Below are 12,388 nucleotides of genomic sequence, written 5' to 3'. Positions count from 1 at the left end.
TCTATTTTTTCATTCTAAACCCTCGGGATGGTTTGATCCAACTACACTGGCCTTTACTTCCTTACACATGGCACTCAGGACATTTGCATTGGCTGTCCCCAAGGCCTGGAATGTTTTCCTTGCTCACATCTTATTCCTAACTCCCTTGGCTTCCTTCAAGATTTAGCTTCAACCACATCTTCTACAGAAGGCTTTTTTTGCTCCCCCTTTGCCCTGTCCCTTCCCTCCAAGATTGTTGTCCAGTCATGTCTGATTCTTTGTGACTTTGTGGGCTATGGCCAACATGCCAATTCTGCCTGTGGGGTTTTCTTGGCAAAGATACTGAAGTAGAGTAGTCACTGGAGTGACTTGCCCAGGCTAAATGTATCTGAGGTCAGATTTAAACTCAGATCTTCCTGACTCTAGGCCCAGAGCTCTATGCACTGAGCCATCTAGCTGCCTCTAAGATAATCTTCCATAATTATTTGGCATATTGTCTCTCCCATTAGAATACAAGCTCCTTGATAGCAGGATCCTATTTTTGCCTTTCTTTGCATCCTCAAAGACATTAAAAGTGCCTGGCACATAGCAAACACTTAAATTCTTGTTGACTAGAGTGAAGGTAGTGTGGTCTGTTCATCAGTCCTGATAGGTGGGAATATATTTAGATGAAAGAGTCCTGGGGATAGATATAGTCTAATAGGAGAAGAAGAGTTAAAAAGGGGAAGCTAGGTAGCTAAGTGGATAGAGCACCAGGCTTAGAGATTAAAAAGTCCTGGGTTCAAATCTGACCTTCCTAACTGTGTGACCCTGGGTAAGTCACCTCAATTGCCTAGCTCTTACCAGTCTTTCTGTCTTGGATACTTAATACTGATTGATTCTAAGACAGAAGGTAAGGGTTAAAAAAATAAAAAGAAAGGACAAGTGGGTTTAATTCACACTAGAAAAAACATTTTCTTAAGGGGAAATGAGTAAATCTCCAGCATCAGCATTTACTTGCTTCCACAGATGGTTCTACTGTATATACTGAGAGAGTTAGTATAGTTATACATATATATATATATATATACATATATATATATATATATATATATATATATAGAGAGAGAGAGAGAGAGAGAGAGAGAGAGAGAGAGAGAGGGAGAGAGAGAGAATTTTGAAGTATCTCAGTGACTTATCCAAGGTCACATAGGTAGACTATGAACTGAGGAGTGGGTTAGGGCAGGAATTATGATAATAATTTAGGCCAGTTAAAGACAGCCGGGGAAATGGAGTAAGGGAACACACACTTAGGTTCCAAGGAGAGGAGCCAAAATCTCATATTTCCTCCAAACCAATAGTCCCCACGGGGTCCTGCCCCTCCCTCTACTCCCCCCAGTATTTGGCTTTCTCTCTCTCTCCTGCCCAAATCCCAGGCAATGTCCCAGGCATGGGACCCCCCTCCCCAAGTTTTCCCATCAGTGGCCATGAGGCATACAGTCTTTGGGGGACAGCAGCTGGTGAGTAGGGAGGAATTTGTGTGTTCAGCAAACAGCCTGGGCACCCAGCAGCCACCTTCTTCTTTCATCAATCACTTGCCGCCAAATGTCTCTCTATTCCCACCACCAGGAGGGGACCGGTCCTAAGGGGAGTGGGGTTTGTAGGGGTAAATGGGTAGGCCTGGGGGTGGGGCAGGATGGGGGCAGTACTTAGTTTTCTAGTCTCAGGCCTTTTCCCCCTTTCCTGGGGCCCCCGAGGTTTCAGTAGCATGGGATGACTCAGCCCTGGCCCCCTCTACCAGGGGACATAAGCTACAAATCACCTGTGGGGGTTACTGGTGGGGGGTAGGGGGAGGAGAGGGATGAGTCAGGGCAGCCGAAAAATCTATTTTGGTTCCCACGGACCAGTCTAAAGCATAGTCATCATGAAGCCTGCTGGCACAAGGAAGATCCCTGGTCTCCTCCCTGTGATGTCCAACTCCCCTGCGCCCCCCCCCCAACTGGCCTCTCCCTCCCTGATATTCTGGGAATTGTAGGCACCCCCCTCCTCAACTTCATCTCTCTCCAACCCTTCCCCACCTTCCCCTTCTCTTGGAGATGCAGGCACCTAGCCCTCTAGCCTTTATCCCTCCCCAACTTCTCCATTCCCTTTTAGGGATCTAAGCACCTTACCCCTAGACTTTGACTTTTTCCCTCCCCAGTTTCTATTCCCCTCAGGAACCCAGGCGTCCTGCCCACTGGCTTCACCATAACAACAGGTCTTTTCCAGTTGCTTAGGACTTTAATATAATTTCATTAAGTCAACAAGTCTGAGGAAGAGTTGGGGGGGGGGCGGACCTAGAGGCCGGAGGGAGGGGGCCCACTTTTCTTCTTGGCTGGGAGATGACTCTGAGAAATCAAATATTGACAGTGAGAATACAGAGCTTATTAAATGGTGGTGGTGGGGGGAGGGGGGGTAAGATCTGTGGGAATGATAGGTCCTAGAGAGGAATGAGAGTTAGGGGAGTAGTCAAGATCCTAGGGCTAGGGGGGCACATCAGAATAGGGGATCCCAGGAAGGGAGTTTCTTCCCTGCTTCACTCATGGAATCTTTCAGCTCTAGACTCTCCATCTTGGACCCCAGAAGTCCTGCTCTTCCAGCTGTCACCTTTCTCACCTGTCTCACCTGTCTCATCCCCTATATCCCAGCTATAAATTTCCCTCCTTTCTCCCTGCTTTTCTTCTTTTCCTTCTCGTCCTCCCTCCCTCCCCTTTCTTCCTATACATCCCTCTTTTTCCCATTCCCTCCTTTTCTTTCCTTCCCTTCCCTAGCCCCCCTCCACTTTGCCCCCCAACTTCCCCTCCTCCCTTTCCTCTTTCACTGTCTCCATCCCACTCCCATCTCTGCTGATGAGCTTCGGCAGCTTTTAATGGATTGCATGGTAATTAACAAAGAGAGATGTCTGATTAGCTAGTTAGCATAATGTGTGTGTGTGTGTGGGGGACAGAGCTGGGGAGCTTCGGCAGAGGCAGAAGAGAGCCAGGCAAATGGAGTTCAGGACTCACCTAGTCCTTATTTCCCTTGGGCACCCAGATATCCAGCCCTTCCAGCTCTAGACTCTGCATGACTCTACTTCTCCTCTCCTCTACAAGCCCCCCAACCTCATACGTTCTCATTCTTCTCATGGACCTTTTCCCTTCCCCTCTTCTACTCGCTCCCAAGCTAGTAGTGAAGTCCCAGAAGGTTCCACCTTCCAACTTTTCACCTATTTCTAGCTCGTAGAGGTGGCTCTGAGGTGAGGTCAGATCCCCTTTAATGATCATGGTACCTCCTTCCTCCATCACCATTTCCTATACCCTATATCTGAGAGTAGGAAGCCAGAGATCAAAGCTGGACCGAGGCTAGAGATATTGTAGGGGAGGGAGTGTCAGTTTTGAGAGCGGTGTCCAAGATTGCCATAAGTGTGCGTATCACATTTGTGTCAGCAGTTCAGACCCGATCTGATTATTTCCTTAATAATGCCCTCAGAAAGACCGTCAGTCACTATTTAAGTTATCCAGCAAAGGAATTGGATATCCGAGTTGCACACCAAGGGACAATATTTGAACCACTATAGCCCAGGGCATGGTCAGTTTTTATGGCATAAAAAAATATCTTTCCTTTTCTTAGAGGACCAGTAACATCACAAGGCCATGTCTTGACTTGCTAGCGAATTATATTTTTTTTTTATTTTTTTTTTTGCGAATTGTATTTAAGTGAGGGAGAATTGCATTTACTCTCTCTTCCAGAATCTTTGAAGTCTAAAAGATAAAAAAGACAAGATGGGTCGGTAGCTAGGAAGCTCAATGGATAGAGAGCCAGGTCTGGAGGACCTGGGTTCAAATTTAGCCTCAGACACTTCCTAGCTGTGTGACCCTGGGCAAATTACTTTTCCCCACGGCCTAGTCCTTACTGCTCTTCTGATTTAGAACCAATACAGTATGGAAGGTAAGGGTTTTAAAGAAAAAAAAAAAAAAGTCAAGACAACTGATCTTGGCTAAAAGCTTGTAGTGTTCTAGCTAGCCACCAGAGGGTGCTTAGCCTACAAATATCTAGCTTGCTCCTCCCCCTTCCCACCCTGGGGACTTTTCCCCCATTAAATTCCAGGGCTTCAGTGGTGGTTTGCTTCAGCCTCCCTCCCCACCCCCCAAAGGATCTGGAATTAAACCTAGGCAAGGAAGTGGAATATTATTCAAAAAGATTAAATCTGTATACTTTAGACAGCACATGTGCATCCCACCGAGAAGGGATTCTTCTCCCTTAGCTTAAGTGGAATCCACATTAGTGGGTTAGCATACCATAGTCACACAGTTCATTGAGCATAGCATAAAAGTAAAGGAAATCTTTGATACCTATTCACCTTCAGCCTCCTCCTAGACCTCATCCCACTTTCCCAGGGGCCACTCTATTTGCCAGTGGAAAGGAATAAATGGAACGGTGTGCCCGCACTCTATCATGGACAAATGAATTCAGAGAGGCAGTGGCGGATCTGTGGCATCCTCCCAGGTCCCCAGCCCAATGGGAATCATAACGGTTTTGGGGACCCTCTTTCTTAGGGCACCTATCCCCTTTCCTGCTCTAGGATTAGGGTCTCTCCTACAGCTCTGGTCTCCAATACTCTTACTTAGTCACTGGCTGTTTGAGCCTCTGCCTGGAGTAGCAGCAAAGATGGCACTTGCAGTCACCACCTGGATCTATGTCATGGGAGCCTGGGAGTGTGAAAACCAACTCTAGATACCAAAGGGTACAGATCTCATCCCTCTCCTCTTATTGAGTATCTTTCTGCTTCGGAGTACACTTGGGACAGTATAGTTTCTGATGTCCTTTCTTTGTCCTAGAGAGGATCTATGAAGTCTCGCTTCTAGTGGGGTGTCTCACAAATTCTCCTTTATCTCTCTCCCTCTGTGGAAATTTCCTGGGCCTTGGTTCCCCACAGAGATGAAAAGTCTATGCAGAAGCACTGGCTGTATGAAAAACTTAATTTGATAAAAGCAATTATTCAATTAATCAATCAAGGAACTTTTTTTTTTTAACTAAGCACCTATTGTGCGCCAGATACTGCTTTTGATGATGGGGAGAAGAGAAAAAATAAAACATCTATCTTCAAAGAGCTCAGATCCAATCTGAGGAGACAACATGCACATAATCAGTGTGTCCCAAAAGTTTCAGTGCTGTTTTTAAGCTTTAATAAACTTGAATAGCATAAAACTTCATTAAAATCTTTGGGTCACCTTGTATAAGTATATGCAAAATAAATACAGGGAAATAGAGGAGGGAAGAGTAGTGAGGGGTGGTGGTTGGGGAATCAGGAAAGGCTTCATATAAACAGTTGCACTTAAGATGAGTTTTGAAAGAAACAACAGGATTTCCAAAAACTGGAGATGAAGAGAGAGGAATTCTAGGCCTGGTAAGTTGAGAAGGCTATTGCAAAACTCCAGGTGAGAGAAGATTCCAGTTTGAACTAGGGTGGTGGCTGTTTGAGTAGAAAAAGAGGGAACTGATTCAAGAGAGATTGGGAGAGGCAGCTAGGTGGTGCAATGGGTAGAGCATTGGGTTTAAAATGTGGAAGATTCATCTTCCTAAATTCAATTCTGGTTGCAGATACTTACTGTGTGATCCTGGGCAAGTCACTTAACCTTGTTTGAGAAAGAGAGAGAGAGAGAGAGAGAGAGAGAGAGAGAGAGAGAGAGAGAGAGGAAAAGAGAGAGAGAGAGAGAGAGGAAAAGAGAGAGAGGGAAAGAAATTGGGAAAGTAGAAACTTAGGTGAAAAAACCCAACAGCAGGCTGGTGACAAATCTGGGTAACTGGAAGGATAGTAATGCCACTGACAATAATAAAGTGAGTTTTAGGGGGAATATAATGAGTTCTGTTTTGGATATATTGAGTTTGAGAACTCCACAGGACATCCAGTACAAAATGCCCAGAAGGCCATTAGCTGGAGATGTAGAATGGAGCTAAGGACAGGATATAAAGACCTTGAAATCATCTACATAGAGATGAAGATTAAAGCCATGGGAGCTGATGCTGCCAATAATTAAGAGAAGGTAGAGAGAGAAAAGGACCCAGGATGGAGCCTGGCAGGATACACCTATATATAGGGGGCATCGTATGGCTAAAGATCGAGCAAAAGAGATTGAAAAGGAATACAAGTAACCAAGAGGAAAGAAAGGAAAGCAGTGTCACCAGAGAAGAGAGCAGAGGGTGATCAAGAGTGTCAAATGCCATTCAATAGGTCAAAAAAGGATGAAGATTGAAAGAAGGTTATCAAATTTGGCAATTAAGAACTCTGGTAACTTTAGAGAAAACAATTTCAGCTGAATGATAAAATCAGAAGCCAGATTGCAAAGGGGTGAGAGGAAGTAGAAGCAATGAGTATAGATTTTTTTTTTCCAGGACTTTGGCTACGAAAGAGGAGAAATATAGTATGATAGACTATGCTAGCTTCTAGTGAAGATTTTTTTTTAAGGATAAGAGAGTTTGCAGGAAGCAGGGAAGGAACTAGTGGATTAGACAGAAGAGATATTAGTGAGAGCAATCTGCAAGAAAATAAGATGGGGGATGGCATCGAGTGTACATGTGAGGGGGAGGGCCACCTCTTTGGAGACTGGAATAAAAAATTAAAGAGAGAATGAGCTCCGTGAAGAGGTTTTGCGATATATTGCCTACTTGTGTTCTAGGACCTGAACACGAAAAGATGAAAATAAAAAGTCTATCCCCTTATATTATATTGGGGGATGCAATGAGTATAGAAATGAAGAAAGCTCTAGTAATTGGTGGGGTTCAGGAGAGAATTCCTATAGAAACTGGCATCTGAGTCAAATTATATATATATATATATATATATATATATATATATATATACACATATATATATATTTCCAATTACATGTAATAACAAATTTCCACTCAAGTTTTCCTAAGTTATATGATCAAATTGATCTCTTTCCTTCCCTTCCTTTCCCCCTCCTAGTGTTGGCAGGTGATTCAATTTGGGTTATACATATATTATTACTCAAAACATATTTCCATATTGCTTATTTTAATGAGTAATCTTATAAAACCCCAAACTCAAAACATAAAACCAAATAAACAATTGAAAAATCATATGCTTTTAACTGCATTCTGCTGAGTCAAATTTTAAAGAAAGCAAGGGATTATAAAAGAAGTTGAGAAAGGAAGACATTCCAGGTGTGAGGGACAGAGCACAGAGCAGGAAATGGAATGTCAAAATTTAGAGGAGTGGCTAGTTTGGTTGGAATATTGTCATTTGGTTGTTTTTCAGAAGTGCCCAACTCTTTAAGACCCCATTTTGAGTTGTCTGGGCATTAGAAAGCTACTAGAGGGATTTACCAAGTCCTTCTTTAGCTTATTTTACAGATGAGGAACTGAAGCAAACTGGGTTAAATGACTTGCCCAGGGTCACATAGCTAGTAATTGTCTGAGGTCAGATTTGAACTCAGGAAGATGAGGTTTCCTGACTTCAGACCCAGTGCTCTAGCCACCTAGCTGCCACCTGTGTACCATGCCTCCAAGCCAGGTGTGTAGAAGGCTTTAAACACCAGCCCCAGGGTCTGCATTTTATTTGCTTTGCCTTAACACAGCAAGGATATGCAACCAAGAATACAGTAGTATTTAGCTTCTGCCCCCTGCCTCCCCCCCCCCATATGGAAACAGATTTAGTCATTGGGGAGAGTATGGTGACTCCTTTACACATCTACCAAATTGGAGGGGCTCTTACTCCGAGTGGGAATTTTATTCTTTTAGGTGATCAGGAATCTATGTTAAGGCATGTTGGGCTCTATCAGATCCCCAGGACAGCTTTGTTGACTTTTGGGGGAAAATCCCTGTTGTTGGGAAATGGAGTACTTTGGTCCTGTCATAAAAGTGATTTGGAACTAATGAAGGTTTCTGAGCAGTAGAGTAATTCTGATATAAACTATGTTTTAGAAATTTTAATTTGGCATTTTCTTGGAAGATGGAGAGGACAAACACTGGGAGGCAGGGAGGCCAGTTAGAAGGCTCTTAGAGAAATGATAAAGGGCCTGATTAAAAGGCAGAATGGTACAATGGAAAGAGTAATGCATTTGGATTTGAATTTCATTCTCTTAAATGTTAACTGTGTGATCTTGAACAAATTCTTTATCTGATCTGGGCTTCAGTTCTTCATCTATAAAATAAAGGGATTTGACTAGTTGGCTTTTAAGTCTATACTTCTATGAATTAGGGTAAACTAATGGGTGGCTACGTGACTCAAAATAAAGAGATAAGATGGGAGAGATGCTGAGGAAATAAGAATCAGCATGAATAGTAATGAGAACAGAAAGAGTCAAGGTTGGTTCTGTAGCTTTGAAGCTGGGTGACTAGAAGGATGTTTGGACAGTTTGGAAGAGAAGGCTTGGGTAGGGTTAAGGTACTGAGTTGCATTTCAGACATTCTTTCCAGGAGGAAATAATCAATAGGCAATATGGTAATATGGAACTGACATTCCAAAGAGAAATTACAACTTCAAATATAGATTCAGGACCTAAGTTTCCTCATCTGTAAAATGAGCTGGAGAAGGAAATGGCAAACCACCCCAGTATCTGTGCCAAGAAAATCTCAAATGGGATCACAAATAATCAGACAGGACTAAACAACAAAATCTACAGAACTTTGTAGAGAGATGATAATTATGGGAGTGGATAAGATTTACCAAGGGAAAGAATATACTGAAAGAAGAGGACCCAGGATAGAAGCTTTTGAATCCTTAGTAAATGGGAGATGGAAGGTGATCCAGGAAAGGAAAATGAAAAGAAGTGGTCAACAATGACAAAAGCTACCGAGGTTAAATAGGATAAGGACTGAGAAATAGATCATCAGCTAGCAGTTAAGAGATCAAGTGTGTGGTGTAACATTGGAGAAAGCAGTTTTAGTGGAGGGGTAAGCTTTAAAGCTAGGTTGCAAGGGAGTAGGCAGTAAAGTGGAGATAACATATTTAAAAAATTTTTATTTTATTTTATTTTCAATTCCACATTTTCTTCCTTTCTCACTTCTCTACTCATAGGGATGAAATTAAAAAATATATATCATTTTAATTTTGAGTTTTAAAATCTCTCCTTCCCTCCCCCATCCATTGAAAAAGCAAATAATGTCATACTCAAGGCAAGAAAAACAAAACCCATTATAAATATATATAGCCATGCAAAACAAATTTCTGCATTGGCTATGTTCCCCTAATACCATCTCCCCAAAAAAAGAAACAGAAAGAAGAAAATATGCTTTAGTCTTTACTTTGAGGCTATAATTTTTCTGTCTGTGGGTAGACAACTGGTTTCATAATGAGTCCCTTGGAATTATGATTAGTTAATGTGTGATCAGAGTTCCTAAATCTTTTAGAATTGATATTATAGTATTGGTTAGTGGGTAAATTGTTCTGGTTCTGTTTACTTCACTTTGCATCAGTTCATTCAGGTCTTCCCAGGTTTTTCTGAAACCGTCCCTCTCATCATTAGACTATAAGAATAAAAATATCCCATTGAATTCATATGCCATAACTTGTTTGGCTATTCCCCAATTGATGAGCATCCCTTCAATGTCCAATTCTTTGCCACTGCAAAAAGATCTGCTGTATTTTTGTACCTCTGGGTGTTTTTCTTCTTTCTTTTCTCTCTTTGGGTTATATCCCAGAAGCAGTATGTCTGTACAGTTTAATAATCATTTTGGATATTGTTCCAAATTGCTTTCAAGAATGGTTGGACTAGTTCATAGCTCTACCAACCATGCATTAGTATGCCTATTTTCACATAATCCCTTCCAGCATTCAATTTCTTTTTTTTTTTTGTCATTTGAATCAATATGATACCTTAAAATTGTTTAAACTGGCATTTCTCTAATTTTTAGTGATTTAGAGCATTTTTAAAAAATGACTATTGATAGCTTTGATTTCCTCAGAAAACATACTCTTTAACCATTTATGAATTGAGGAATGGCTCTTACTCTTGAAAATTTAACTAATTTCCCTTATTTTAGAAATGAAACTTATCAGAAAACAAGTTTGCTAAAATGATTTTTTTCTAGTTTGCTGGTTTTCTTTTAAATTTAGCTGCATTTGATTTGTTTGTGCAAAAACTTTTTAGTTTTATGTAATCAGAATTTATTTTGTCTCTCTCTTCTTTGGTCATGAACTCTCCCCCTTAGTCATACCTCTGACAGGTAATTTCTTTCATGCTCCACTAATTGCTTATAACCCTTAATGTCTAAATTACAAACTAATTTTGTGCTTTTCTGGTGGAAGAAGGCACCTATATACTTACCAGTAGTTTAGTTATGAAAGGAAGAACAGATATAGCTGTAATCAAAGGAAATTTCTTTAAGGCTGGAAAAAAATTGGAATATGTTTGAAGACAGGGAAAGAGTCAGTTGATAATAAGACATTGAAGAGGGGACATAATCAAAGGGGAGAGCTCTAGAATAGGGGTTCTTAATCTTTTTCTGGTTATAGACCCCTCTAGTCGTCTGGTGAAGCCTATGTACCTGTTCTCAGAATACTGTCTTTAAATGCATAAAATTCATAGGATTACAAAGGAAACAAATTACATTGAAGTAGTTTTCAAAATATTTTTTAAAATTTCAGAGACTCCCAAGTTCTATCTCTACAGAGATAGGAAGGATGAGATCAAAGGCACAAGGAGAGGTCAGGCTTCCCAAAGGTAAGGATATCCTCCATTTTCATGGACTAGATCCAAAGAAAAGAGAAAGGGAGATGATGCATAAAAGATTTGACTTGTGGAGTAGATATTTTAGGGTGCTCCTGGCAGATGACATGTGAGAAGCCCACAGAACTTGCCCATATTTATTTTCTCCATTAAGTAGAAGAGTTCTTCTGCTAAGGAGGGGATTGATGAGGTCTAAGGTTCTTAAGAAGCATGATCTCAAACAGGGTGAGGCATACCACAAAAACGCAGTTTCCTCCCACTCTGGGTTTTGCCTGGGTCGGTTGCTTTTCACCATGGCAGACTTTGGCATAATGAGAATCTGAGAGCCTGCCAGGTGTGAAGAGCAGCCCCCACGACGCTGGCACCAGAGAAGGGGGATGCTGAGGTGCCAGCTCCCCGCAACCCCCCCTCCCATTCAGCAAAGAAAATGTCATCAGCTCAGCTCCACATGGAAATGTAATCAGTGGGCTTGCAGCAGTCTTTGTCTTAATTAGGCACTATTGATGGAAAACCAGAGAATGGAGAAGCACGGACACCTCTCCTTCTCTCCTCCCTCCCCCAGTCCTTTACTACCTCCAATCTACTGCCAATGATTCCTTTAAGGCTTTGCTTCCTTTCCTCAAAAGCAAAGAAAAACAACGAAACTGCATCCCTACCCTCCTCTCCTTGATTCTAGTGGGCATAATGCTCTTCTAAGAGTCACCCCTCCCCCGGGGAGGGGGTCCTTAGGGGAATTGCTTCCCCTCCCCAAATCCCAGTGTTGTCCCAACTGGAAGAAAGGGGTAAAGACTCAGACCCACCTTTCCACAAAAGTCTAATCTCTCCTCCCAATCTCCCCCACCCCCGCCATAACACGCACTTTGGTTTTCCAGACCCATAATATACATTCCTTCCCACTGAGCCCCCAAGTTTAAATCCAATCCGTATTCCATCTCAGGAATTCAGTTACCCTTCTTCTCTTTCTCCCCTCACCCCGCCCCCCCTTCTCTCGGAGTCTTAGACTCCCGTCCAGAATAAAGGTAGGGAGAAAGAGAAGGGAGCGGATGGGAGAGCTTCGGCTCCAGGTTTTCCTTCAGACCCAGAGGGGTCCTGGGCCGTTTGGAAATCCCGGGCCGGGGGAGTGAGGCGAAATTTGAGTCTTGCAGCGTAGCAGGTCCCCTTGAGTCAAGGCGCCATCTGCAGTCAACTTTGCCTCAGGGAGCAGCCAGCCCAGTGGGCAGGCGCCGGGGTTCCCCACTCGGATTCCCACAAACTCCGGGGGTGGGGTGGAGGGAGAGGGTTTCATTGTTCCTCTGGGACCTGTATACTTCACTCCTCACAATTGCCCGCAAAACCCCAGAGCCTAAGCCCTTAGGAGGGTGTCTATGTGTTGGGGGGGGGGTGTAGGAGGCGCTAGGGAGGGAATGATTCCGCCCCCTTCTTTCTTCTTGCTCCCAGGTCGTGGAGTGCTCACGCTGTGGTCCCGCCCCATTCCCGGGGCCGGGCTCTAACCTCCTAGCGGAGGGAAGGGGGGGAGGGGAGAGGTTGCCATGGCGACGCGTGGGGTGCGCGCGCCGGCCTTGGCCACGCGGGGCTAACTCCGAATCGGAGCAACACGGTCTGCCGGTGAAAGGGAGGGAAGGGAAAATAGTTTTCAAAGGGTGAAGGTAACTATGGGCTGGGGGTGGGAGTGGGGGGGTCGGAGGCACTTGTGGGGAGCAGAGGTCATTCTGGATGTG

At 43.2% G+C, this 12,388-nt stretch overlaps 1 protein-coding gene across 1 annotated transcript in view; it reads left to right on the top strand.

The window, feature by feature from the left end:
- The first annotated feature begins 12,249 nt into the window (after positions 1 to 12,249).
- Positions 12,250 to 12,388, top strand: part of DNAH2 (dynein axonemal heavy chain 2) — a 152,805-nt gene continuing 152,666 nt past the window's right edge. Inside the window, exon 1 of the mRNA XM_044672676.1 lies at positions 12,250 to 12,316. The gene's annotated coding sequence lies outside the window, so the exon portion shown is untranslated. The remainder of the gene's footprint in view (positions 12,317 to 12,388) is intronic.

The sequence above is a fragment of the Gracilinanus agilis genome, chromosome 4, assembly GCF_016433145.1.
Source record: "Gracilinanus agilis isolate LMUSP501 chromosome 4, AgileGrace, whole genome shotgun sequence".
Lineage (NCBI taxonomy): Eukaryota > Metazoa > Chordata > Mammalia > Didelphimorphia > Didelphidae > Gracilinanus > Gracilinanus agilis.
The sequence above is the reverse complement of the archived record's forward strand: the minus strand, read 5'-3'. Positions and strand labels throughout refer to the sequence as shown.